Source organism: Lepidothrix coronata, unplaced genomic scaffold (genome assembly GCF_001604755.1).
Source record: "Lepidothrix coronata isolate B3197 unplaced genomic scaffold, Lepidothrix_coronata-1.0 Scaffold0, whole genome shotgun sequence".
In the NCBI taxonomy this organism is placed as follows: domain Eukaryota; kingdom Metazoa; phylum Chordata; class Aves; order Passeriformes; family Pipridae; genus Lepidothrix; species Lepidothrix coronata.
Window position 1 is genome coordinate 16,213,875 of NW_016690180.1, and position 27,848 is coordinate 16,241,722.

Consider the following 27,848-nt stretch of genomic DNA (forward strand, 5'->3'; position numbering starts at 1 on the left):
CAGCAAGAAGGTTATGTGTACTTTGTCTTTTTTTTTCCTGTGTTTATTTGTCTGCACAAGACACATTACAGGAAACCTTTCACACGGGAGTTGCTCTGTCACTATAATAATTGATACCGGAAAGTTATGTGAAGGTCTTGTTGTGCTAAACAAACTAGCTTTTTCTCAGAATGAGAAGATAAATGGTGGGACCTAAAAAAGAAAACCCTTTAAAAATGACCTATGGTATAAGATATATAAACTACAGGAAAAGTACCCACATATTTTTATCATTGGAAAGAAAGGTCGCTATTTTTCTGCCACAGTAACAGAATAATAATATGTTCAGTTAGCAAAAACTCGTACAGGCAAATGTTAAGATGCTAATAGATGTTGCAAGCCAGAACTTGAACAGAGAATTCTGCTTTCCTAATGTGGGTTTGCTGCCCTTCAAATGATTAGATTCTGTCAATCAAAGACTGTTTTCACATATAAAGCTATTATAGTCTGATCTTCCTCATTTCTGAAGGGCAACCAAACTTGAATGCTCTTGGTGATAAAATACTGGTTGCTTTATGCCCTGATTTTATAGATGAGTGTTAAAACAAATTTAGTCTTAAACTTTCTGTGGAAATAATTTGAAATGCAATTTGCTATGCATGTATTCATCTTCTCTCCTCTTGCTCTTCAGATTTTTCCATTGATATATTGATCATAGTGGATAAAAAAGGTTATCTCACACCAATTTCCACCATGGCGCATTTCACCATCCAGTCTTCCAGCTGAGCTTTACTCTAAGCTATCTAAATTAAGAGTCTGCAATAAAACACATCTTTGCTCCTGAGCTAGAAGCCTAAATTTAGTGTATGTAAGAGAGGTCTTGGAACTGGTTTACTCTGGTGGTGTAGGACTTGTAGGCTGTCTGTGTTTATAATATCCTGCTAGCCCAGGTCTCAAAGTGATGTGGAAATCCAAACTCTTCGATGGTCAACACTGCCTCCCCCATTCTGGCTCGGAGAGGACTCTAAGTCAGCTGGCTTTGTGTTCATGGGAATTTGCCAATGGTAAGGGGAGGCAGAGTGGGAGGGAACCCCAGAGGCTGAATGGCATGGCAGCATGACCCCATGCATTGCTCCATGGCAACATGACTCCATCTCCTTGCAGCTGGCTGGGCTGGGGCTCTCACCGGGGCTCACGGTGGTGCAGTAACAAGAGGTGACCGCAAGGGGTAGTTGGTGGAGTGAGCTGAAGAACCACAATCAAAACACACAAAACCCCATGAGATGGAATAATTTTGTTTTAAGCAAACATGAGTTAAAAATCTCAGTGTTTCCCATTACACTGTTGTGTTTTTTTCTGTGTGAAACTCTGCATGATAATAATGTTCTTGTGTCAACCTGTGGTATTTCCTGTTGAGATTTCTTAATGGTGTTTATTAATTTAATTAAAGAAATAGAAATTATTTAAAGGCATAAGCACAGAGACAAAAGTAAGGTTGAAGAATCTATTTGAGCTCTGTGTTCCCTGCCTTTTTGAGCACTTGATTTCAACATCTGTATTGCAACAACACGAACAGTATTTTTGGGGGCTGTGTGTGTTTTAGACAGATAATTACAGATACATCAGGCATTACTCTTGCTTCCTCAGGTCCAAAAATCTTGTTGGCTTTGGTGTTGAAACTCTTAAGTGTCTTGTCTTTTGGGGGCAGGCCACTATTTCAGGGTAGAAATAACAGTTACCTGATGAGGTTGTTGGAAGGTTTACATCTGTTGTGATACAAATAGGATAGACTTCTGCACTCTAGTCACTTGAAACTTGCTCTTTCTGAGCACATCTGGCAAACTTGCCTGCTAAAATATTGCTGAAGAGGTAAAAGGTTGCAGACACGGATGGAAAAAGTCCACTTCTTCCTTAAAATAGTAATCATGGCTTTTAGCTGTGGTACGTGGTCTAAACAGCCTGCTTTTGTCAACAGTGGGTGTCAAGGACCCCATACTGTACGGGGTTGTTGACCAGGAGACTAGAGTTGTCTCCTGGCAGGCTGGAGGCAGAGCAGCCTTATAGCCCACCCACTACCTTACTCTGAATTTACCTGAGTGCTGGAAATCTGGGAAAAACTTTCCTCCTGGATCCAACCTCCTGCTGTGCTGTCTAAGCCTTGGATGGCTGATGTGCTTCTGGTGGAGGCATGTTACCCTTGCAGTCCAATACTGGTTGATTGTGTTGCTGACTCATTTATCTCAGTCCCATAGCCCACCTAGATCCATGGCTCCAAATAACTGCCTTTTTGATTTGCCCCACAAAGTTTTGTCTTCTGTCTTCTCTCCCTCCTTCATGTCTCTTGCAGAACACTGTGTGTATTGGGGTTTTTTACATATATTGTTTGCAGGATGCCTAGCTGCCTGCTCTGATGCCTTCCCTTCCTAGAGGTACATCAGCAAGTGCCAGTTACCATGTCCTTGTTAGCCAGAAGATGTCAAATAATAAGTAGCTTCCACCCACTCAGCACAGTGCTTCCCAAATACTGGTAATTACTTGAATTAACTTGGCTTTTCCTTGCTTCATCTGCGGGGAAGCACTCCTGGTTAGCCTGTGATTTTAAGCTCGGTCTGTGTTGCAGCACAGCCCGGCTTTACTGATGGTATCGCTCCCGTCAGGTTGTAACAGAGTTATGGCATCTCCTTCCCTTGCGTGGAGTGCCCGTGTCTGTGCGCCGCAGGCTCGTTAAAGCTGATGCCCAGCAGGAGCAGTTTATGTTTCTGTAATGGCTTTTATGTTGTTGTCTCATGGAGTTAGGTCTGTCTGAAGACAACCAGAGTTTAGAGCAGTTAAAGCTTCTGATGGAGATTACCATAATTACAAGTGATCAACATTCAGTGCTTTCTCCCCTCCCCCCTCCCTCCCAGTACAGCTTGTCTCGGGTCAGGCTGCAGAGAGGCCACTTGGAGAAAGTGCCTTCATGGTAACATCCATGATCTGACACTGTACCCAAAGGGTGACATCACTGCCTACCTGCAAGACCATCGGGTTTAAGTTGTTGCTGTATTTCCACCAAAGGCAACTGAATTGGCACTGTGCTTGTCAGTGCTGTTACTGATACTCCTTACCTTCACCTGTTCGTTTGCATTTTAATCATAGTTTACGTAATTGTGATTCTTGTTTTGTTTAAGTGATATTCCCCACAGGAGTGCTTAAGAATGCACCTACAGAAATCCTACATAGCAATTTTCCCTCAATCACATCCCTTCCAGCACTTGCTAATATATTTTGAGGTAATAGCCAAAAGTCACGATAGTGAAAAAAGGGTTAAAAGCAAGAAATACAAGTACATCCTGGATAGATGAATCCATTTTTCCACTAATTAATAGCATGCTTCTAACAATGGAAAGCTATTAAAACATGAAGGTATGTTTTGTGAATCACATTTATCAACCACTATACATGCTGAAATTCCATTATTTATTCTGTATTTTTAACATAGCATATGGATTTTTTCATTCAAATGTGGAAAGTAGCAACAAAAACCTTTTTTTTGCCTCCATTTAAGTATATATTCATGCAAAAATGAAAATGTAACAAGAACTGTACATTCTTATGTCAACAGTAACCTTTAAATGGTGTTCTTTAGATAAAACTCTGAATATTGGAAAAGAAAAAAGAAAGATAAGTGGTTCCCGTATTCATCTTAGTCCAAAATCTATTCTACCCACTGCTGGTTGCTGGCATTGTTTGATGGTATGACAGAGTAACAGAGAATCAGATTATCAGAAAAGGAGATTCCCAATTTAATAGTTACTTGCAGAAATCAAAGTAGTTTTTCCTTTATCTTAACATCTCAAAAATAAATAGCTGCTAAATTTCAAATCGTGTAGCCTTCCTGATTTATCATCATATCATGGATGCACTTGGCTGTCTAACATCAGGAAATCCAATAACTCCCGTCACATACGAAGAAAAGAAAAAATCCTATTGGATAATGGTTTGCATTCTCCCCTACAGTGATTTATTTCTGTCACAAGACTTAATTTTATCACGAGGCAGATGCTTCATCTATATCAATGCGGTACATTCCTGCATTCATTTGTTTCACACCAAAATTGTACCTGATCTATTTTCCAATGCATTTTGGCTTATTTAGTACACGGAGTGATTAGATGGTGTTTAATCACATGTGTAATTTCCAGTCTTCATAATTCTCAAGCATAATAAAGCGAGGCCCATGTAAAGAAGCATAATATTAAATTAAATTGCAGAGAGTAGCAGTTAGAGATGCAGCTGGTGTTAACGTTTCGATCTCTAGCGTGTCACGGCAGAGCATGTCAAGTGGAATAAGCAGAGCTTACTCAGGTTGATCAGGTGATCAGCCCAAAGAGAGTATGCCAAACTTTGCCTTGCATTAATTTCTCTCAGGCTATAATGAAAAAAATAGTCATCGCGCCTTCTCCTTTGAAATCTGCAGCTCCCTCAAGTGCAGAAAGCCTGTCCCGTGTGTTTTAATGAGAAATGCGTGTCCTATCAACACTTTCCCCCACCCCTCCGTCTGCCACTTAATACAGATTATACTCTCCCGAATAATCATCTTTATTTGGCGGGGCAGCTGAGGTTCACAGGTTGGGATCCTCTGCCAAGTGTCATTACACCGTGGGAGTGGGCTGTGGCTGCTTAGGTGGCCTTATCCGTGGCACTGCCAGCCTGGAGAGCCGAGCTGCCTCCCTGGGACACGGAGTGGTCCCAGGGAAGGGCTGTCAGACTGCCGAACTTCTCAGTCAGCAGAGGATGTATGTGATTCCTGTTCTGACATTCTGCCTGGAGGACCATCTATTGTCAGCTGCCATTGACAAGTGACAGCAGAGCTGTGACTTCCAGGAAGTTTATCATCTTCTTCTCCCTCCTTTCTTTGCTTCCCTTCTCTTTTTATAAATAACCCTTGATCGACTGCCCTTTCCTTTGGTATGGAGTGTGGACGAGTAAAGGTAGGAGCAATGGAAAGTTTCCCAATTTTACAATTTAGTGGTAGCACTGTGAGGGAGTGAATATATGGGGAAAGATACTGAGGTAATGACAATTCTCAAAACAGCTGTTGTACGATTCAGCTTCACTACTTCAGTTAATTAATCAGCACCTTGCTGGCAACTCTGGGGGAGATACTCGTTAGATACTGGTAGCAAACAGACAATGCTTTCATATCAAGTATGTTCAACAACATCTAATACAGCGATAACTTCTACAAAAGAGGTCAGGGAATACAGAGGCTCATAAAAGCGCTCACGAAACAGCATTTAATATCCTGGTATATATGAATGTGCTACATATGCTGCTTACTTTGTTACAGCTCTCTGGCTTAAAACACTGTGGACTAACAACAGCAAACTTTCATGTGTTCAGCAGAGATATTTATCTGAGATAATATTCTTATAGATATGTTTATATAAGTGCTGTGTATGAGTGCCCACTATTCGTTGCTGCATTCATGTAGGATTTCAGAGACCTTACGTTCTAAATGATTCTGTTCTCTTTTTTGCTGCAGGATGAAAAAAATGGGAAAACTTAAATCCTTCATGCAAAGCTATCTTGTAGAAAGTCAAAATGTGGTTAAAATAAAAAAACTCAGTTGGGAGAATGCTGAGTCTACATGTTGTCTCTGAGATTTCCCTCTTTACTCTTCAGCTTAAAAGGAGATACTTTGCATCCTACCTACTAAGTTGATAAGAGCATTCATATTTTATGAGGAATAATGCACAGAAACCTTAAACCACTGAAATTACATATCTACATTTGTAGTATATTTTATATTTTAGTACAGTCCTAAAATTGCCATTAATGAATATTAACTTGAAGTTCAAGACAAAACTGGCTTAAAAAAAATGTAACAGCCCTGTTAGGACAAACATTTCCTTCTGCCATGCTGATTTACTGGTAAATTGCAATTCGATGCATTGTAGTTCCTTTTCTGAGACCTCTTCTCTTGCTCTGTTCACTTTTCTGATTTAACCCTCTTGTAGGTTAGGCAGTAAATTGCAATGAAAGTGACGCACTTAAGAGACCGAAATTTATTTGCTGTCAAATGTTCCAAACATGCTCAGTTTAATTTTTCGGTTGACTTTATTGATTTATTAAGAATGATAATAGCCTGCATATCACTTCATATGCATAACTTTCAGATAAATCTTCAATATTACTGGCGCATAGTCGTGACCATTGTGGAAGGGAGTGAATGCGTTTAAATATTTAATGTGGTGTTTGTGGAGTTCAGCACCAGGTGGTTTTATGGGTTTTGGGGTCATTCTGGGTCCGCCCAATGCTCTGTGGAGCTGCAGGTAGTGGCATAACCTCAGGTAGGACTCTTTGATGCAGTTGTAGGAGTCACCAGCTCTCTGGAACGGGGCTCCGAGTTGTATTAAGCAATTTATGTGGACAATTTATCCAGTCTGCTGCCATGTACTGATGTAGACAATTATAGCTCCAGCTCTTTAATGAAATGTACATTATGGTAGAAAGAATATCATAGTTTCTATTATACTCAGGGGAACTATAAAGAGAAATGTCCTTTTTTAAATTAGCTTTACGGCACTGAAGCTTTTATGTATTTACATGCAAGTACACTATTAACCCAAACTACTTGTTTTGAACTCTCTCTGTTGTCAGCTCTTGGGAAGTGTCACAGGCTGGTAGAAAAACTTCTTTTGTGCCTACCTTTAAGCACTCCTGGCCTTTCATGTTAATGGGAGTCTGCTAAAACTTCCACTTTGCTGCAGTCATTCAGACGACAGTGAGAACAGGATGCTGTCTTAATCTTCCCTAATCTGTAGCAAAACCTGAGATAAAAAAGGACTTTTGTCTAATCCGGCCTCTCAGGTATGGTTTACTTTAGATTTGAGCTATAAATATCTTTCTTTACTTTGTTCTTCTGAGAAGCAAACTGTTGAAAATGGGGCACGGATTCATTCTTCAGCTGCCCATTTGAGAAAGAGAGAAAGAGCCTTTATAATTTGGAAAAGAGAAAAATAAAGGCAAGGCTTTTGATGTGTGTCCTCCATTTGGTGAATGCACGCTGTTGTAGAGCTGCCTGTTGCTGAGGCAGCCGTGGACATGAGGCACCCAGTGCTGACTGCTGTCGAGCATCAGGAAGGTTCAACCTCTTGTTTCAGGTGTTGAAGACAGGTCCATCTATACCTGAAGGAATTGTCTCCATAAACCTTGGTTTCAACATTTTAGAAATATATTTGTGCATTTGCGCTTAATCATTCTTATCTAGTAAAAATAAAAATTGCACTATGAAATGAAGAAATGGGGTGAGAGAGAGACTATGCTTGGAATGAAATAAAATGACCAGCTTTGCCTTTGACTTCTGTCAACTCACTAGTTCATCTGCATTTTCTCTGTTTATATACTTCACATGTCTGAGATATTCCTAAATTGCAGTAGTTCTTCAGCAGCAGGCCAATCCAAACAGAAGAGAACTCAACAGATTGTTTTCCTTTGTTGCCTGTAATGATGCCAGATGAAATACCTGCTCCACTACAGTCCAGTTTCTTAAGTGCTGTTTCTCGTCTGAGGACAGAATTTGGAAAGGAGGAGTAGTTAAAAAGTGAATGCCACATATATTAATTGGAATGACTTGATACGAGTAACTATAAAATTAATGGAATGTCTGAAGGCTTTCAATTATTCCTGGTTTCTTTTGCAAACTTGGCGGGGGGGGGTTAGAAATGTATGTAAGGAAATTGCTGCTCAGAATTTACATGATATCCCAAACCAGGCTTCAACAAGACTTTTCATAAATCATCATTCCCTCATAGCAGTGTTATCATCATCTCCATATCCAGATGAGGGGTTTGTTTAAGATTGTCACTGGGCTAAGAAAAAGTAAACTTATGTTGTCTATCTGGGCATGGCTCTTGCACATCATTTACCACCCCCCCCCAATCATAGCAATCCTTGGATGTCCTTGTTCAGTCTGATTCAATGTTCCTTTCATTTGTTTTGAAAACCTACTGAGAAAAAAGCCACTCCTTTTGAAGAAAAAAAAAGTGTCAGAGCCCTGCAAATAGGTTAATTCTGAAATTTGTAATGTTTTCCATGTACTTATGCAGGGAAAAGGTAAAGAGTGGATTTTATAATCCCTTGAAACCATGTGTGTATATCATAGATATAAAATGGGAGAGAAAAGGTTGAATTTGGATCTATAGTCATACGGAGTCAGAGAGTAATGATGACAATGTCATCTGGTAATGAGGGGCTAATGGGGCTAAACTTCATCAATTAAATCCTTTCTCTTTTATAGATTCATAGATTATAATGCCAGAAAGGAATACTGTGATAATCTAGTCTGACCTCGTTTTACAACATATACTATGAAACTTCCCTGAAATAATTCTTGTTTGAACAAGAGCATTTATTTCAGAAATAAAGCATCCAACCTTGATTTAAAATTGCCATGGTTGGAAATGCCTGAGAAACCTTGATAAATTGTTGGAATGGTTAATTATGTCTCTCTGTTAAAGGGGCCCACCTTCTCTCTCCTCTGAATTTTTCTCTCTTCAGAGAAGTGGAGAAGTGTGATCTTTGTGTGCTGTGGATGTGATGGGGTGTAGGCCACTTGGGAGTTTCTCATCTTCAAATATGTCAAATCTGATTTCCTTTTATGACAAGGTAACCCACCTAGCTGATCAAGGGAAGCTAGTTGACATAATCTTTCTGGATTTCAGTAAAGCTTTCAATGCTGTCTCTCACAGGATCCTTCTGGACAAAATGTCTAGCCCACAGCTGGATAAACACATCATGCAGTGGGTGAGCAGTTGGCTCACAGGTCGAGCACAGAGAGTAATAGTGAATGGGGTAACATCAGACTGGTGACCTGTCACTAGTGGGGTTCCACAGGGCTCCATCTTTGGCCTGTACTCTTCAACGTCTTCATAAATGACTTGGACACAGGATTGGAAGGGATACTAAGCAAGTTTGCCCGACACAAAACTGGGAGGAGCTGTTGACTCCCTTGAAGGCAGGGAGGCCCTGCAGAGAGACCTTGACAAATCAGAGGACTGGGTAATCACCAGCCATATGAAGTTCAACATGGGAAACTGCTGGATTCTGCACCTGGGATGGGGCAACCCCAGATGTTCATACAGATTGGGGAATGAGAGGCTGGAAAGCAGTGCTGTGGAAAGGGACCTGGAGGTCCTGGTTGATGGCAAGTTGAATATGAGTCAGCAGTGCCCTGGCAGCCAGGAGGGCCAACCATGTCCTGGGGGGCATCAGGCAAAGCATCACCAGGCGGTCAAGGGAGGGGATTGTCCCGCTCTGCTCTGCACTGGTGTGGCCTCACCTTGAATATTGTGTGCAGTTTTGGGCACCACAATATAAGAAAGATATTAAGCTCTTAGAGAGTGTCCAAAGGAGGGCAACGAAGATGGTGAAGGGCCTTGAGAGGAAGCTGTATGAGGAGCAGCTGAGGTCACTTGGTCTGTTCAGCCTGGAGAAGAGGAGACTGAGGGGAGACCTCATTGCAGTTACAACTTCCTTATGAGGGGAAGAGAAGGGACAGGCACTGATCTCTTCTCTGTGGTGACCAGTGACAGAACCTGAAGGCAATGGCCTAAAGTTGTGTCAGGGGAGGTTTAGGTTGGATATTAGAGAAAGGTTCTTTACCCAGAGGGTGGTTGGGCACTGGAACAGGCTCTCCAGGGCAGTGGTCACAGCACCAAGCCTGACAGAGTTCAAGAAGCATTTGGACAATACTCTCAGGCACATGATGTGATTCCTGGGCCTGTATTGTGCAAGGCCAGGAATTTGACTTTGATGGTCCTTGTGGGTCCCTTTCAACTTAAAATATTTTGTGATTCCATGATTCAAATAAGCACTTCAGAGCAGTGGGGACATCAAGTGTCCCTGCATATCAGGATGTGTTGCTATCAACTAAGTAACAGCCAGTGAGTTGTTCCTTGGTGTGAAGGACACAATTTGCGTCCTGGGACTTACCTCTGCTTTACAGGTCTGCCAGTGATAGTAGCAGGGGCAAAATTCTCTTGGAACAGATATTGTTCAGAGTTGCATTGCTTGACTGTCTTTCTCCTGCCATGCTGTCTGTCTCTGCTCTTTGCTTTGAGAACCAGTCTTTGCTTTGAGAGTCAGTTTTACACTGGGATATAGAGCAGAAATGGAGCAGAGTTCAGAGGGATTTACTAGCCTTTGCAACTGTGTTTCTAAACTAGGCACTTCTTCATATTCATCTCCTTGCACTTTCTCCCAGTAGTTTCCCTGCCAAGTGGCATCCTTTTGATGTGACTGGGATACAGTAAGCATTCCATTGTAGTTAGGAGGGAACACTGAGAAGAGAAGGAATGAGCAAACTAGCTCTATGACATGTGCATCTCTGTCCTCAACCCAGCTTTTGCCAGCTGCCTCTTCAGGAGGAAGGAATGAGATGGGTTTCAGGGTCCCGTTGGAAGTGGATAAGGGCATGTCAGCGTGAGGGGTAAATCATGGATGTAGCAAAGTTCTCCATCATAAGCCTTTCTGCCCAGCCCATGCTTGAGCTGGCCTCAACCCCAGCATGTTCCTGTTGTGGATATGCAGTGCCCATTTAAGAAGTGCTCATCTAGAAAATGGAATTAGAAAGGTTTTCTGAGAGCCCAGAAGAAAAATTACTTCAGTTAGTAATTAATGGTATTTGCACACGGTTAGCATTTTAATATCATGCAAGATTTTGCAGGCACTAGAAAGTCCTGCGCTACTGATTTGGATGTCTTGCGAATGAGGGACATAAAAATAAGAGGAATCACATGTGGGAATGTGAGATCCTGCAATGGAAAGCCATTCCATTATGACATTTCTTACCAGTATTACCTTCCTAGATTTTCGTGTGGCTCATTCCAGTGTCTCACCATGTTCTGCCTATTTTTTGCAAGGAGAAAATCTTTTGTATTGAACAGAGTATTTTTCCTGTAGTTTTGGGAAAAATAGTTGTTACTTTTCCAATTGGGATAACTTGTGAAATCCATTTAATTAGCAGGCTGATAGCATTGTGACTGTACACTCTGTGGGATTCAGAGTCTCCATTTCATGCAGTGAGAAACAAAGACCCTCCATTTGATGGCTGGAGATGCTCAGTTTAGTCCCACAAGGGCTGACCCATCCGACAACAGTCTGTCATTTCATTTTTCCTGAGAACAGGAATTCTTAGAGAATAAGGATTGCTTCTGGCCAGGAGTTAGGGCAGCCCTTAAAACTAGTCAAACGAGGATATTCAGTTTACATTATAAGTGAAATGTGTATTTATGCCTTTTCTGTAAGCTGAAAAGCCCCGAGTATCTCAGGAGGAGTTTATGGCCTTTCATAATTTTCATTGATCAGAATCAACATTAATCTGGTAAATTAATCTGAGAACTCCTCCACCTCTCACCATCACAAAACAAAACTCCTCTAGTCCTGTCCTCCAGCATTTTCATCAGATTTTTTTGTCTGAGAATAGAAGGTAGAGAACACAGAAGTGCCAGGCATCCACAGCTCTGAGGTGAGGGTGCTTCTGCAGCAAACATTTCCCAAAGAGCTTCCCATGTCAGTGGTACCTACACAGCTCCAAGAAGTTGGTATCACCAAAACACTGGCCTGTGAACCTCTGCTGTTCCTGAAATATCTGTTACTGCTCCTCAGCTGGAGCTCTGTCTTCAGAGAGGCCAGCTGGGCTCCTGCTGCTCTGAAAGGGCAGATAAATTGGGTTCTTGAAGGCAGATGGCAGTTTCTTATGGATAATGTAGTATTCCAGTAATTACTGTAGGAAAATGATGTAAGCTAATGTGTATTAGTTCTGCTACTATAATCTAAAATGTATTAATATTGTGGCAGTACTATTCCATTTAATGGTTACATAAATACATATGCTGTGGATATGATGGTACACTTGCATTTATATTGCATATTTTACCACAATATTTACAATAGTATTACTTACAAAATTATGGACAAAGTTGCCTGATTTCATGGGTGGGTCCTACCACAAATAGTAGATTTCATGGCTTGTTATAGATTATTAGGAAAGTCATATGTGGGAATCATTAATATAGCTTAAGTAGTTATCAATACAAATTTTATGAACAATAAAACCAAACACCAGTCTCTCAGCATTAAAGCTATTAGGATACATATTGTAGCATTTGTATTGAAGTTTCTGACCGCTCTTTTTTTCCTAGGTATCAAGTTCAGTTAGTTGTGAGAGCACTCAAGTGGTGAAAACTACAGTGGGTAGCAGACCTTTCATGAGGACCCAGGCATGATTACACAAGTACTTCTTGCCAACAAAAGTAGACCAAAACATGAAACAAAGTAGTCCTTTTAAGTTATGTCCAAAAATACTATTATAAATGCAGTCCATGGTTAGTGTGTTGTACTTCCATATGCTCTTAGTATGTTGTTACAGCTCTGCCCAACTCTCAGGGAAATAAAGCAGCCCTAGTTTTCTTAAATATTAGGATCTTTGGCTTGATTTGTCACATGCCTGTAAGTCTCTGATTTGAGTTCTTCAGCCATGAGGGTACCCATTATACAGCCTCCTGTGTGTTCTTCCCTGCCGGCACCCACTCCAGACAGCAGCTGAAGTACTGGTCCAGTCAGCAGTACTTGGAGGCTCCACTTCGCTCACTCTATTTCAGAGGCATAAAATGCACTGCACTGGGAGGAAACAAATCCAATCATAATTCTTACTGCTATTTTCTGATCTCTCAGTTTGTTTTTCTGTTATTGAGAGCTGTATTGCATATTTTAGGCTATAACACTGGTAAGATCTGTTTAAAGACAATTAAAATGCAAAATTTAAGGTTGCATGGGAGTATAATTTTATATGATTTACTGTCCGGGTTTTGCCAAGCACTCCACTGTCACCAGCATAACATTTGGTAAATAACTGAATTTAAGGAGTATGCTAGCCACAAGGTGTTATCAACACTAGTTTTTTTTTCTTTATCTGCTTTGAACAAGCTTTTTCATATATTGGAAATTTGTTAAAGAACAGAATAGAGCTTTCACAAAAGGACTTAGCATTTAACATTTTCACACACTATTGAATTGTTAAACTTCAAAGATTTTTTTCTTCTGATTGCTAAGCCTTAATTAAAGCAGATTGCAAAATACTAAGTGTACAGTGAGAGATTTGCAGGAGATATTTGGAATCAGAAAATCTCAGCGATGGTTTAGTTACATTTTCTTCTGACCTCTGAGCACAGAAGTTGCATCAGCTGAGGCTCTGAGAGTAAATCCTGACAGCATTAAAGTCAGTAGCAAATTCACTCAATCTCTGGAAAATAGGCCCTACAATTACAGACTTAAGAAGCTCAATCTACTTACTTTGTCCAAGAGGAGGATGTGAGATGATGGGATGATGGTCTACAAGGTATTACCTGAAGACGATACCTTCGATAGCAGATAGCTCCTTAATCGAGGCGAAAAAGGCAAGATGAGATGCCAGGGTTAAAAGATGATCCCAATAAATTCCGAGGAGAAATTTGCCACACTTCCTCAGGAGTCAGATCCCAAGCTTCTTGAACAATGTTGCTTGGGAGGGGAATTAATTCCCTGCTGGGAGCTTTTAAGTCAGATTACAACTTCAGAGCCTTGTTTTCCCCAGGGGGTGGGGGACCCTGCTGGGATCCTGGTGCCAGGACCTGTGGAAAGTCTAAGAGTAGTCAGAAGTTTGCTTCCAAAGACTTTTATCAGTTTTGGCCCTGCAACTTCCAGCCCCATCAAGCCTCACCAAGGCAGTGCCATTCCCATCAGCTGTGCCATGGACATGTGGGTACGTGTCCCACATGCTAGTCACAAGAGAAGTGACAGGGAGTAGCTGGAAAAGCAAACTTTACAAGCGGGTGGGTGAGACCAACCTAGGTTTGGGTTAAGCTGCCCAAAGCTTGATGGTCCCAAAACCTGCCTATTATCAAGGGCCAGCAGACAGCAGTTACTGCACGTTGGTGAGTGACATCATTTCTGAAAGAAAAAAATCAGAATTCCTCCAGAATTAGAATTTCCTCCCCAAAGACTGCTTGGATGGGTGTGGGGGTTAATGCTTTCCACCCAGTCCCTCACCACCCTTCCCTCCTGAGAAGCATGCCCTCTGCCCCGTGCCCCATGGGGACATGGGGGCCAGGCTCTCCACACTGTGTCTCTCACATGTTACCTGGGACTTGATGTGGCTCACCAGGACTGCAGCGGGAATGGGATGAGGGGAAGTTGTCCTGGCATACAACCTCATTTGCAGTAAAAAATGGTCTTCTGTAATGACACAGGTTATTATTAAGAAGATAAAGTGAAAGGAGGTTAGGACTCAGTCATAATTGTGGTTTGGTGTTGTGTGTACTGTACACAGAGGATGATGTACCTAAATTACGTATCCCCAAAGGCTCCCTGACAAATACTCTGTGAAAGCCCTCAATAGAAAAAAAACTAACTCAAACCCACTCTCTGCTAAACCTGCCATTAAAAGACCAATCCTATAAGCACTATTTTTTTCTTTAAATAGTTCTGGGGTATTTTATCCAGCCATATTTTCTCAGACTTTGGGGTTCTTTACAACAGGCTTTAGATCTGAGAATTTAAGTCAAAAAGTCATTGTATTTAAAGACCGATGGGCATAGCTTTAAGGAAAACTATTGCGAATACTCTTTTTTTTTCCTCCTTATCCAAGGTCTATTCATCTCATGTAAATGTTTCAGAAGCAGTTTTACTCTGCCTTAAGGCATTTTAATTAATGCTCAGATACATGCTGGTAAAAGCTTTACCTTATGGTTTTTTACTCTGAATTCCCTAGTATTCAGCAGCAGGTTTAGGACATCAATAGGTAGCAACGACTAACATGAAAAAGTGAATTAAATCTTTTTCTCCTGAGAGACTTCACATTTTCCACATTGTTTTAGGAATGCTGTGCTCCCTCCTTACTGTCAGAGATAGGTCTTCCTTACAGGGGCTCAATAGGGTTTCCCACAGGCATATTACTGTGCTTACAGCTTGACAGCTATCATGGCAAAAATAAAATCTACATTTTAATGACATTGTGATTATCATTAAAATTGGGGATAAGTCCATTCTTAACTTACTGTGATGCACCAAAATGTTGAGAGGGTATTTGTGATATGCAGTGGTATTTAGAAAGCAATTGTGATACGCTGTGAGTGGAGTTTGCAGCTGACAGCAGTGACCTGACAGATGTAAGATAGTTTAAATAGACTTTTACTTATTGCAATTATTCAGTGATGAAATTGTACAATTAGTTGTAAATCCCTGGGATTACTCCCTTCCTTCTCTAAAAGGGAACAAAAAAAACTTTTCATGGCCTTTCAGGTTTCTGCTGTTTAACACTTAAAAGATCACTTTAAAATGACATGACATGCATTGATGGCTTTCATGTGATATGAAAAGTTGGTTTTATCATTGATTCCTTTTAATATGTTAAGAATAATATTTATCCAGTTTACATTTGTAGAGCAAAGTCTGTTCTAGTTGATTGGAGAAGAGGCTTTTTCATGTGCAACACCGTGGAGTTTAAATGATGTGTTTACAGGCAGCAGGAGAATTTTCTCTAATGATTCTGTAATAGTGCAGTATTACTGTAACAATACCTCTGTATATTTCTGAAATAGTGATATTTTCACATAGATTATTCCAATAATACCAGGTTCAGTCTTCACCACAAACCATCCAGTAGATTGACTAACATTTCTGATTGAGGGACAGTGTGAAAAGGCTGATGCTATTTAAAAGTAGATAAAAGAGAAAAACCTGAAGCCCAAGCAAACATAGTTTAGTGATTTTCTGCAGTGGCTTCACAGCCTCTCGATACTCCCCAGTTGTCTTTTATTCTGCTTTCCAGTCTAGTGTGCTACTTTTAGGCTGAGATTGATATTACTGATTTGCATGTGGTTTATTTTATTAGTAGAATAATAACATACACATATATATGATCTGGAAAGAGAGGAAGAAAAATTCCTCATGAAACCTGTGGTAGAGAACGTGATGTGTACCTCAGGAAAATATCTAGATTGTATCTCATCCTCATGATTTAGGCACACAGTGAACCAATCGTCCTGAAGTAAATACGTACATTATGAACAAAGAGAGGTCCGTGTAATTTAAGTTCATAATCCCTAATTAATTAGATTCCTAATCCAGATTTCTCTCTGCGCAGGCTTTCAAAGGCATCTACTTCTCTTTGTTGATTACAGAGGAAATTTCCACCCTCATCTCCAAAAACCTGATGGATTAGGTTGAGCAATAGTGGTGAAGAAAGCCTGGAAACTGGAGTGACTAGGAGCAATAGGATGAAATTTGATTCCAAATAGGGAATGTTACAATTTGCAGAATTGTCTGTATGTATGGACTTAAGATAGAAAGGGAAGACTCTTTGGAAGCAGCAGAAAGAAGAAAAATAAAGGGAACATTTCCACACTCAGATTGCACAAGGCTGTTCATAACCATCACTCATACACACTCACTTCAGTTTAGCTACTGCTAAATAATTTCATTGTGATGCCTATTTCCAGTGGAACTTCTACAACTTAATCAGTATTCCTTGACCATTGAAAGTTTAAAGGCAGAAAACTTTCTCAAAAAATGTCTGTACTAGAGGTACTTCAGTTCTGCAAAACAGCAGTGTCTTCAAAACTTAACTTCAAAAGTTTGGTTCCTGCCTGGATTCCTGGTTTGTTTGGAATCCAGTTAGCTAATCAAAAATGTGCAACATTTTCTCTTGACTAAGTTGCAGCAGCTGTATAAATATCAAGCTGTTATTCTGGGTAATCAAACAATGGGAAAGTTGTTTATACTGTGTTATTGTTAATTAATATACATGGAGGAGTACTTTAAATATATATGCAAACATACATTAATCATATTTTAAAGGCAAATGTGGGAAGAGCAGAGCTTGTAAGGTAGCCATGTTGATGTAGAAACCATTAATGTTTCCGATATCCTGTGGTAGGAAGAAATATATTAAAAATTGATTTTTGGGTTCTGCCTTTTTCTTGGTAACATTTACAATAAAGGATATAGCAGAAAGTAGCCTTTAAATTGATATTTCAAAGCTTTTTATGTTTGGGATATGTTTTTCGGTATTGTTAATGGGTTTGTATAGCAGAGTAAAAAAAGGTCAGCTTCTGAATATGACAGTTTTATTCTTCTATTAAAAAAAAGAGGAGAGTTTAGCATTCATTAATTATTTAAATATCAACCAAAATATTTGACATACTGCTACAGTAAGAGGTATTCTTAAAACAAGGCTCAGAAAAGTGTGCCGTCCTTTAAATAACGTGAATGCAGCGCAGGAGGGTGTACAGCATTAACTCTCTCTCATCTTGCTTGCTGCTGTATCTGCACACTGCATGCAGTGAGTGAGGAAATGTGTATTTATGGGACTTTCATGGCCATGATTCAGTCTTCACCCTTTTACACTTTTATAATTGAAGAGCCTCTTCATCCAAGAAGAGTGAACTATAACGCGTTTCGTAGCTTCTCCCAGTTAAAAGCCACACTGTATTGAGAAAGCAGCTCTGTCAGGTTGTTTTCTTTTAAAAAGATGCTTTGGAAAATAGCGGTCCTTCCCAGTTTTCAGGTACGTCTGAAACACGACTCTGAGGTACCGCAGCAGTATGGACTTGTTCTAGACACAGTCTCATTAATCAAATCCTAGCTCTAACACTTTTTTTTTAATATAACTTTCTCAAATAACATGCATTTTTTGAATAATTTCATAAAACTAGTGTTGTCAGGTGCTAAGATTTACAGTGTTTTGTTCTAATTCAGCAGAACTCTTCAGGGATATGGTTCTGTTTTTTTTTTTTTGCAAGTATTTTTTAAACCTTCAATACAGTCATAATGTTTTGAAGTGCTAATTGCCAAACCTCCTAAAGTGTATAAAGAATGACATTTCATACAGCATCATTGATCATATTTTTAGGGAGTCTGTTGATGGATTAATAAACCATTGTAACCTTCTGTGCAAAAAAAAATGTTGATAATAAATGGACTGTAATCTAAAAAGCCTACTGCTAAGTGAATTGAAGTTGCAGCAGTAACTGAAAAACTGAATAATTATAGTATCACAAAGACAAAACCCCGATGTCGAAGTTTACTTTCCCAGTTAAGTGTTTGCAAAGAGCTGCTCATGGAGGTCAGGAGCACATTGTCCTTTGGCTGTCCCCACTGTTTGGCTTGCCAGTGAGGCACTCAGGGTGGGTGGCACTGGGTCTGGGCAGTCCATCCAACCTGGAAAGAGCCTTTCTACAAATACTTATTGAAATTGTTCTAATGGATGCCATTCAGTGCACTGTGGCAAACTTTTTAGTGCCTTTTTGATGCTGGCATAGCAGCTGTAATACATGAAAAGTAAAAATTTACATGGTAAGTGAAATAATATATAAAGATTAATCAGTAATTTAACATCAGGTACCAAACATAAAGGTGTCATTTAGCACTGATTTATATTTTTGCAAACTTAAAGTCTTGTTCCTTGAAGTTTGATCATCACAAAAACATATGGATTTATTTTAATTATTTAATCATGATGAAAATAATTATTCATTCTTATTTGCATTTTTATTTAATTCATTTAAGTTAGAGAGCAGGTTAAAGACAGAAGAAGAGAGGATTATGATAGAGTCTTCTACATGCACACTGGGGTCAAGTCCACTTTCTCATCAAGCCCTAACGTGCTAGGACATTCCTCCCTGGTTTTACCTCCCAGCTTGTGTCTCATCAGCGGTGCAAGTGGTATTTTTATAAGGGGTTTCGAGCCATTGTTCTCACACAGTATGTACAGGATCTGGTGGATTGCCTGTGAGATGCCATATCCCATATTAAATGCCTCAAACTCCAAGCCTTCCCATGACAGTTCTGCATCTGCCTTATTTTTCATATTTGTTTTTAATGTTTTTAAGAAGTAAAGTTATGCTGTAGAGTGGTATTGCTAACATAATTCAGTGTCAGCACATGACATAGAATCACGCAGAAATAACTATTTGGACCATTTGTACACTCACATACGTGCGTACACGTGTACATGTACATATTCATGTACATATCTGTGTATAGCAATGTTTTGCATTCTGGTCCCACCCTATGGTACCATCATACCAGCATACCCACCATATCCACATCAGTCCTGTTGTGCTGTGAGAAAGAGCCAGACCTATCTGATCCCACTCTCCTACTATGCTGATCTCTGTAGCACTGCTCTCTCTTCTCTTTGGGCTGACTGGGATGAACACAAGTCAGCAGGATACAGCCTGCAGGTGACCCTGTCACGGGTGATGATAGTGACCCAAGGGTGAATGTACAGAGCAACTGCAGATACAGAGCAGCCCTTTTTGAACTGGGACCTCCCTATGAAAGTAAGGACACAGGGAAAACCGCGAATTTTTAGACCCTTACTTTTATCGTAATTGATGTTTCCATCTTATTCTTCTGTTCCTCTAAGTTATGACATTGTGTCCAAAACGACATTATGATATTCCCTCAAAATGTCATGGCATGAATGAGTAATTTCTGCTGAGCGAATCCCCAAAGGGACAATTTGAACTCTCTCTGCTCCTGCTATTGAATCCCATTCAATTAAATGTGGAAATCCACAGTCAGTTAAATGTGGAAGAGGAAAGCTTCATGGGATCTTGCCTGAAAGGCAGCTGTTAGCAGTAGGAAAACATTGAAGTCAGCACTCTTTAGTGGTGTTTCTTTTGTAAGACATACATTAAAAGAGCTGAAATCTCTTGAGATGCTTCTGATAAGCACTGATATTAAATGCCATCGTCCTATCATGCTTCTTTAAAGGTAAGCATTATTAATAGAGCACTGTGTTTTTTCATTGTGCTTCAGCTGTCTTAATTCTTTGGTTTCTTTTGCTGACTGCTGTGTTCAATGTACCTATTTTCTGAAATCAGAGTAGCTTTCTTCACTTTAAAAGAAACAACTCTTCCACTTAACATGTTAGATGGCTTTGGTTACTTTAGTATCTATGCTTTAATAAAGAATTTGTTGGTGCTGCTGCTGTTATTATCATCACCATCATTGTCATCTTAGTCACCATAATCATCATCCTGAGACCTGATGGTGTCCAGTTTTGCTGCAAGTCCTTTACCCTAGAACTTTTCTGGAAGGCGCCTGTATTTTACTCTTCTGTGGCTGAAGCCTGTACATCTTTTCTAGGCCCTGATTTATCAAGCTGGTGTGATCTCAGCTAGCCTCCACGAAGAACTTTAATATGCACAATATTTGAAACAATCCTCATTTTCAGACCATGAGCACACTAAATAGGACATTTTTTTGTGTTTTCTTTTTCTTTGCTTACTCTAGATCTCTGCGCCATCCGCTGCAGTTCTCTGCACTGCCCTCCAATCGCTTCCATGTAAATCTTACAAGGAGCACGTAAAGGCTTGGTTGAGCACCTTTCTCAAGAAATTAAAATGCTATCAATGGAAGTTATTGGTTCATTGTTCAGCATTTCCACATGCAGTCAATAATAGTTCATGTTTTCAAACAAAACTGCAAAATAATAACTGCCATTGTCTCATTTATAGTCGGCTGAAAATCTGTAGTGAATTACACTTCAACTGGAAAATGGAGATTATTGAAAGAACAGTATACTTGGTGGACCATCAGTGCTAGTTGCCAGCTTGTGTTTATCCATGAACGCTTCTAACTTGCATATATTCTGTTCCTATAAACTATTCTGTGAAGTCTCTGTATCAAGTAGATAAATGCTGTTATTACAATTTTGATAAATTATAATTTATCAAAAACTTTTGCTGAGAGAAACTCTCTTCAGACTTAGATTTCAGTTTTCCAAGGTTAGATTTCAGTTTTCCAAGGGTAGACCAAAGTGAGGACCACTGTTTCAGTTATTCAACTAAACCATCCATGATAGCAAATTAAACAGTGGTGCTTTACATCGATGGAGCATGCACTTCCTTTTGCCTGAGAGAATGTGTATTGGGAAAGGTTGCCTTTACATTCAATTAAGGCAGAAATGTTTCATGCTTACAGGTGGGTATTTTCATCCATGTGGAGTATATACCAAGTTATTGAAATGTATGTGAAATACTACTGTGTAGTGAGAATGCAGTTCTGTTCAACCAAAGAAAAGAGTGCATGAAATTTTAGTATAGACGGCTGGCTTTATCTTTAAGGAACATTAAAATGGACATCAAAAAATATAGTAATGTAGCGGGTTTAAAAAAAAAAACTAGCAAGGAGAAGCACATGAATTTCTGTGACAACCAATTTCATAGCAAAAACTTTGCAAGAAAAAATTATGTATGTCCAATACTGATAAGACGTTGTGAGTGTACATTTTCAGATGTGGTTCTCTTAGTATTCCACCCATCCACGACAGCACTCCAAGAATAGTAAGCACAGTCACCAGCCTTCTCTCCATGAAAGAGGAATATATATAGGGCATGAAACAAAACTTCAGCATACAGAACTGCCACTGCAAAGTTAAGGACCTGACATTGAAAGGAATTCGTAAAATTCCCTTCCCTGGCTCAGCCCGCCACTGACAAGCCCTGTCCTGCTGCGTGCCATTTCCGTTTCCAGTGGGTTATATATTCGCTGTGTCTTCTTTCAATACTGCTAGACCTTAATGCATGAGGTGGTCAGCAGTGAGTAAAAACGTATCTATTTAAGGCAGCCACTAACACCTACTAGTCTTAAATTCATTTGCTGGACACAGTGTATTTAAATTTTAGCAAAGGTGCTTTTTATCACTGAGCTTTGATTTCCCTGCCTGAGATGTTGGCAAAGGGCAGCAGAAATACGAGTCAGGCTCATAGTCGGTGACATGAAAGAGAGAAGAGCTGGGGCTCGGACCTGTTCCTGATGGCAGCATGTCCTGAGCAGCTGCAGTGTGTTTCAGCTGAGCTGTAGCCTGGCGGTATTCAGGGCTCCTTTCAACAGCACCAGTCTGAGAGAAGTAAGCAGAATATTAGCTCTCTGTGCATTGCTGTCTTTGCCCCTGAAATAACAATCCAGCCTTCTTTTTCCACAAGTTATTTCTCAAATCGTGTAAAGAATGGCCCTTAGTAAAAAGCATTTGCATGTATGTAGACAGAGTGATTTTGAGAAGGGTTTTCTTAGGTGTTTATTTTAGACATAGGCTTACTTATGACATTCTCATGTGACATTCCTGGAGGCTTGATATTTGTGATCTTCACATAGTAATAACGTTCACTGTGGTAGGTAAAACATAGCTATAATAATTATGCCTTACTGATGTTTGATGACAGGATGTTGTTTCTTTTTGTTTCCAAATAAAATCATGAGGAAAGAAAAGAAGAGCGGTACCCTGCTGCCAGGGAGGGAAGGAGTGCCTGGCATGACATGGGCTGGCTGTGGTAAAGAGGCCAGCTCATGGCTGCTGTTGCTGCTTTGCTGAGAATGGATTTGTGTGCTGAATGTGCTGTCAAGAGCCTGCCCAAAAAAACCTAGGAGTTCCCATTTCTGTTTCAGCATCAGGCCCTCTACCTATAAAGCATACAATATGCAGACAGATGTGGGGATCAGTGACAGCATCATTCTTTTTATGGTCTTCATATGCATAGAAAAAGGCAGGTCAGAAAACTAATTACTTTTTATTTAATGCCTTCTTGATGTTGAGGGCTTATAGGATCACAGAAGGAAAAAGTGTTAAAATCCCATGGACTGAAACCATCACTTCTGTATGGTCTGCCCTTTCATACCAACCCCATTCAGAGATGTTACATACAAGTACATATATTCAGAGCCACTGCTCCCTTTGCCTCACACAAATGGCATTTCATTTTATTGAGATGTAGATAAATGTGAAGGGGGAGAGTATTCTGTTTTTTCAGGCCCGCCCTTAATACTATTAAATAATAGTGTAATTAAAGGCTCCAGCAATTTGCCATCTCTTTTCACATAGAATTACTTCAGATGTCTGGCATACACACTCACCCTGTTGTTCAAAGCCATTACAGTCCATACAGTCAATAATCTGCAAATTAAAAATTCAATAAGTAGACGCATTAAAAATTGCTTGGTTCCAATTTAGTCCATACTCCCGATTCAGTCTGCTTAGTGCTGGAAGGCAGCTTCTGAGAAGCAGGGGATGGTGCCATCGTTTCAGGATGCCTCAGCTTATGCCTAACCGCGTCGTAGCTGCAGAACAAGGGCTCACTTCAGGCTGTAGGGAATCTATAGCTATTATATGAATAGAGAACATAATCAATGGGCATACATGGCAATTTCTCTCCTACAACCAGGCTATCCAGGTAGCTTGGCATGCTGGTAGGGTTGGTGCTGATCCATGCATAAATATAAGTGGAAGTGTATGTCTTACAGAGTTATCAACAGCCCTGCCAGGTGTGCCTAAAGTAGACTTCCCTGCTAAGGCTGCTCCAGCCCAGCCTCTGTCCATCTCGATCAGGAAGGGGTGTGGCTGAAAGTCTTCCATTCTGAGAATCACTCAGTGCAGATTATTGAAGGATTCTGATGTTAAGTCTTCACAGATTCTCGTTTGTTTGTCTGTTTGTTTGAATTCAGCCTGTCGTTACAGGTTTCAGGGTAGAGAGGTAGAAGGGTTGCAAACCATCATGCTTAATGTTCTTGCTTCCAGTTGTTTTGCTGGTGTTTCAAGATCTAGTTTCTAGTAGGAGATTTTTGTATAAAAACCCAAACCATCAGTCTTGCAAATGTTGCTTTTCAGTGAGTAGTTCCCACTAGGGAGAGGCCACTGTAGTCCAAAATTTATGTGTTCAAGCATCTCTGAGCCTACCCCTGGTGGGAAAAAAATTCTTACCTTTGCAGTGGTCGGGTTGTTAACGTTGAGCACAGTGAAGGTAGTTTTCCTTTCAAACAAAATACATCACTAGGTACTACCTAAAAAGCTTTAGCTACACTCTGGAGACTCCGTGTTGTGTGCAGTCTTTGGGAGAAGTTCAGTAGGCACAGGTTACTTGGCCCATTTTAAAGGACATTTAAAGCTGGCAAAATGATTGCTCCTAAAAAAGCTCTGTTTGTGAATGGCCTTCTGTCTTCACTAGGGTTCCTGTTCTACCCACCAGAAGTGTTATTTTCCACAGCTTTATCTATCTCCACCTTTTCCCCTGATGTGAAAGGAGCTTCTTCACTGCAGCAATTGTCTCCTTTGAATCCCTGTCAGTCTTTGCCTTTTACGCGAGAGATGCCATCCGACTGCACAGCACGCTTGGGAAGATGTAAAGCCCCAGATGGTTGTGCCCAGCACAGGCTTCACTTGACAGCAAAGGTAAAAAAAAAAAACCACTACCAAAGCTACCAGTTGACATTAGTTTTAATCATGAATGATCAATGCAAAAATATTTTAGACCTTTACCCACACATGATATTAAGGGCAATTTTATCTTGAATTCCGATTCATTAATGCAGTGTTGCACAAGTGCTTTATATGTCTCTTTTATCTCTGGTGAAACATTTACATGGAGGTTTGTTTTTTTTCTCTTCATTGTGGCAAAAGGCAGAAAGACCATGAAACGGGAATTTCCTTCGGGTACCAGGATGTAAGGGCAAGGCAGTCACAAGCCCAGTGACAGAGGAGACTGTTGACCTTGTACTTGAAGGGACCCCCGCCAGCTGCAGGAGCAGAGCCCTGTGTGCTTTACTTGTGTGCTTTGTTTCTGTCCCAGCTGTACAGGGTGATGAGCAAGTTTGGGGATGCCTGAAAAATAAATTGCATCAGTCTGCTATGCATAATACACCCTAAAGTGTGAGTAAAATTTTTATTCAGTGATGAGGAAGGGATAGTAGTGGTGATAAATTTTCATTCTGGTAGGTTTGAGCCTGAGCAAACCTGATCTTTTGGAGGCTAAAAGGAGTTGGATCTGATAAGGATGTGCAACACTACAGCATGCTAGTGGTCCTGGGTTCCTCTCCCAAGTGCATTTAGCCAAGCAGAACTTAGCCTGTTTATCCTGATAATTAGAATCTAGTTTTCTATTTAATATTTACTAATAACACCATGTACTCACAGGGTCTTCCAACCAAGCACTTGACAAACCTTAATGGAATAAGCCTCATAGCACTCTGGGGAGGGAAGCGAATACCATTTTGTTTATCATGCTGAAAGAGTAAGATGATGTAATTGTACCTCCCTGAGTTTATTTATTTCTTGTCTCCCATTATCTGTCTGATAAGAAACACTAACTAGCAAAAAAATCAATTGTTTTAGAAATCCTTCTGGTAGTTTAACTATAAGACTAGTAACCGATTTAGACAGAAGCATAATTAGTGTAAATATTTCCAGTAACTCCCTCTGATGAAAGCTATTGCATTTAGATATTCACATTTGGATATTCAATTGTAGGACATGCAGCTGAATAGTAAAGATGTTTTCTCTACAAAAACTATGTTGAGATTGAGTGGGGCACCAAGAGCGCATAAAGCAATGCTGTAGTGCCAGGTGAGAGGTGCTGCAGCAGATGGGAGCAGCCAAGACAGGTCAAGTATTGGGTGGACGATGCAAAGGGCACCAAAATGTCATGCCATGATTCTGACTGGGAGAGTAAGGAGAGTGTAATGACAAGGTTGTATGTGCAGAGGCAATGGGGAAATCTCTATCAGGCACTGCCCATGCAACCAACTTTAGGACTAGTTGAAAGAATTGCTGAATAAAAGGCAGGAGGCGACTTGTATGGGTGATGTGTACTGCTCATGTGAGTTGCTTTTCTCCATTATCAGTACATACTGGGCTTTACAGGCTGGAATTACTTACCATACCCTCAAAGTCTATCATCTGCCCAAGCAATTGCTGGAATTAACACTGTGCTTTATGCAATTGAAAAAAAAAAAAAGTACTTGGTTTATATGAAGCTGGGACAGGATTTTATTAGTCCTAATTTGAAGGTAATGCACTAATGGCGGTATTTGTCAGATGGGTTTTTGCAGTGTGAAAGCTGGTAGGAACTGTGGGAAAAGAATCCAGGACTGGGGCTTGTTTTCACATTCCAGCCCAGAGTGCCTTCTGATACAGCACAGCAGCTGAAATGTATAAGGGAAACACATTTTACTTCTTCTGGCTCAGAACAGCAGCAGCAATTTGGCAAATGGGCCTGACATTCCAATCCTGCTGCATTTTAAATGACCAGGTGTCCACTCACTTGCTGCCTTGTTCGTTGTCAAAAAGTGGAGTTTCTTGCTCACTGTGGAGTTCATTCTCTGTGACCGCATGGTGTGTGATACCTCCCCTTCAGTCAACATGATGGCATTTACTTTTCCTCTCTGATAAGACAGTGGAGGAAGACTTCTTCATATTGCATATTTTCTTCCTGTCAGTCTGCCCAACAGATACTGCCAATGTTGGGCCACGAGCTACAGCAGTTTTGGGTTTTGGACACATCCCTGCAACAAACCGGTGAGGTATCTTCTCATTAGAGCTCCTGAGATTTCTTCATGACCCCTGTGTGTCAAGATGAAAATACCCATAGGTTTGCATTTCAACAGAAATATCTGCTAACTTTTAAAACATATTTTTAAATATCCACATATGAATGAAAGTATTGCAATAAAACGTCAGATAGAAAAATTTATTTTCTTCCTCCATTTCTTTCTTTCTTTTTCTCTTTCTTCCTTTCTTTCTTTTCTTCTTTCTTTCTTTCTCTCTTTGGACTCTATCTACTTCAGATGAGAAAGCCTAACTAGCGTGCTGGACTATCTGTTAATTATAGGGACTATCTGTAGACTGCTGCATTAAAGATCTAACTCTGAACTAGAAATGCATATATATATTCATATGATAGAAATACATCAGTACTTCTAAGAATGCCATTATAGAATTGAAACTAAATCACCATGATATTTTCGTTCATTCTTAATAGTATATCTGAAATTTTTGTTGAGACTTCTTTAACTCTAGTAGGCATTGGTTCAGACCCTAAACAAGGCAACCTCAAGGATTTCTGCATTTTTTTTGCAGCCCTCTTTATATTATAATAATAATGCTACTAATACTTACAATAATTTTAAGAACAGGAATAGTAACATCTGTTAATCTATGCTTTAAAGTACTTCCCCATGACATTTAAAAATTCTAAGTATAATTTAGTTTGATATTTTTATGCCATCATAAGTAATTTTTATTCATTCTAAACACAATTCTAGTTGTATAAATCAGTTTTGTTTAGTATACTCTGCAGATAAGAAAAAGTATTTCCATGGTTGTAAGGTGTAAAAAAATTAGCAGTTCTTAATAGAAACATAAATGTTATCTAGTCTTTTCAATACAATTAGCAAGTATCAGCAAAAAATCCTAGCCTTGGATTTGTTTCCCATTCCAGATAATTCATTACAAGCACTGCCTAATAAATTTAGCAGTTTGAAATTGATTTATGCTGAACCTTTGTGGTATTAACATTCTTTTTTTATAATTACGAGCGAAAGGAGCATAACCTTTTCCTAATATATGGAAAAGAGATATGCGATGTTTCAGAAGAAATCGTATGTCATTGTTTTTACTTTTTTCTCTGTTGTTAGCCATGCTCTCGGTTCTTCAGCTAATGCTGATGCACAGTGACACATAGTGAAAGTACCAAGACTGCAGCAAAACTATGTGCTTCTTTCTCATTGTTGGGAATACAACACATGGTCTTTTGGCACACTCTGTAATTACTGAAGGAGCCTACAGATCCCTGTGGGGTTCTGGGGTCTTTATTAATACAAAATTAACAAAATCCTTCGTACTCCCTACTTTTAAATGTTGACACAGACAAATAAGGTCTGATTTTAAACTACTCTGAGCAGCACTGGTTACATGCCTTTGTTTCTCAGAACTATTTTCAACGTGATAATTCTCATTATGAAATATGAAGTACATTAAGATAGAAGGGACTTATATTTCATTCTACCTG

The 27,848-nt window shown here is 39.9% G+C and overlaps 1 protein-coding gene and 1 long non-coding RNA gene across 2 annotated transcripts in view; both read left to right on the plus strand.

Moving 5' to 3' along the window:
- PPARGC1A (PPARG coactivator 1 alpha) overlaps window positions 1-27,848 on the plus strand; it is a 367,599-nt gene that overhangs the window by 232,394 nt on the left and 107,357 nt on the right. The gene's annotated exons all lie outside the window — the stretch shown is intronic.
- LOC108504335 lies at window positions 10,398-12,399 on the plus strand. The gene is made up of 3 exons (XR_001877077.1): window positions 10,398-10,453; window positions 11,272-11,347; window positions 12,168-12,399. It is a non-coding gene; the product is annotated as an uncharacterized LOC108504335 (long non-coding RNA).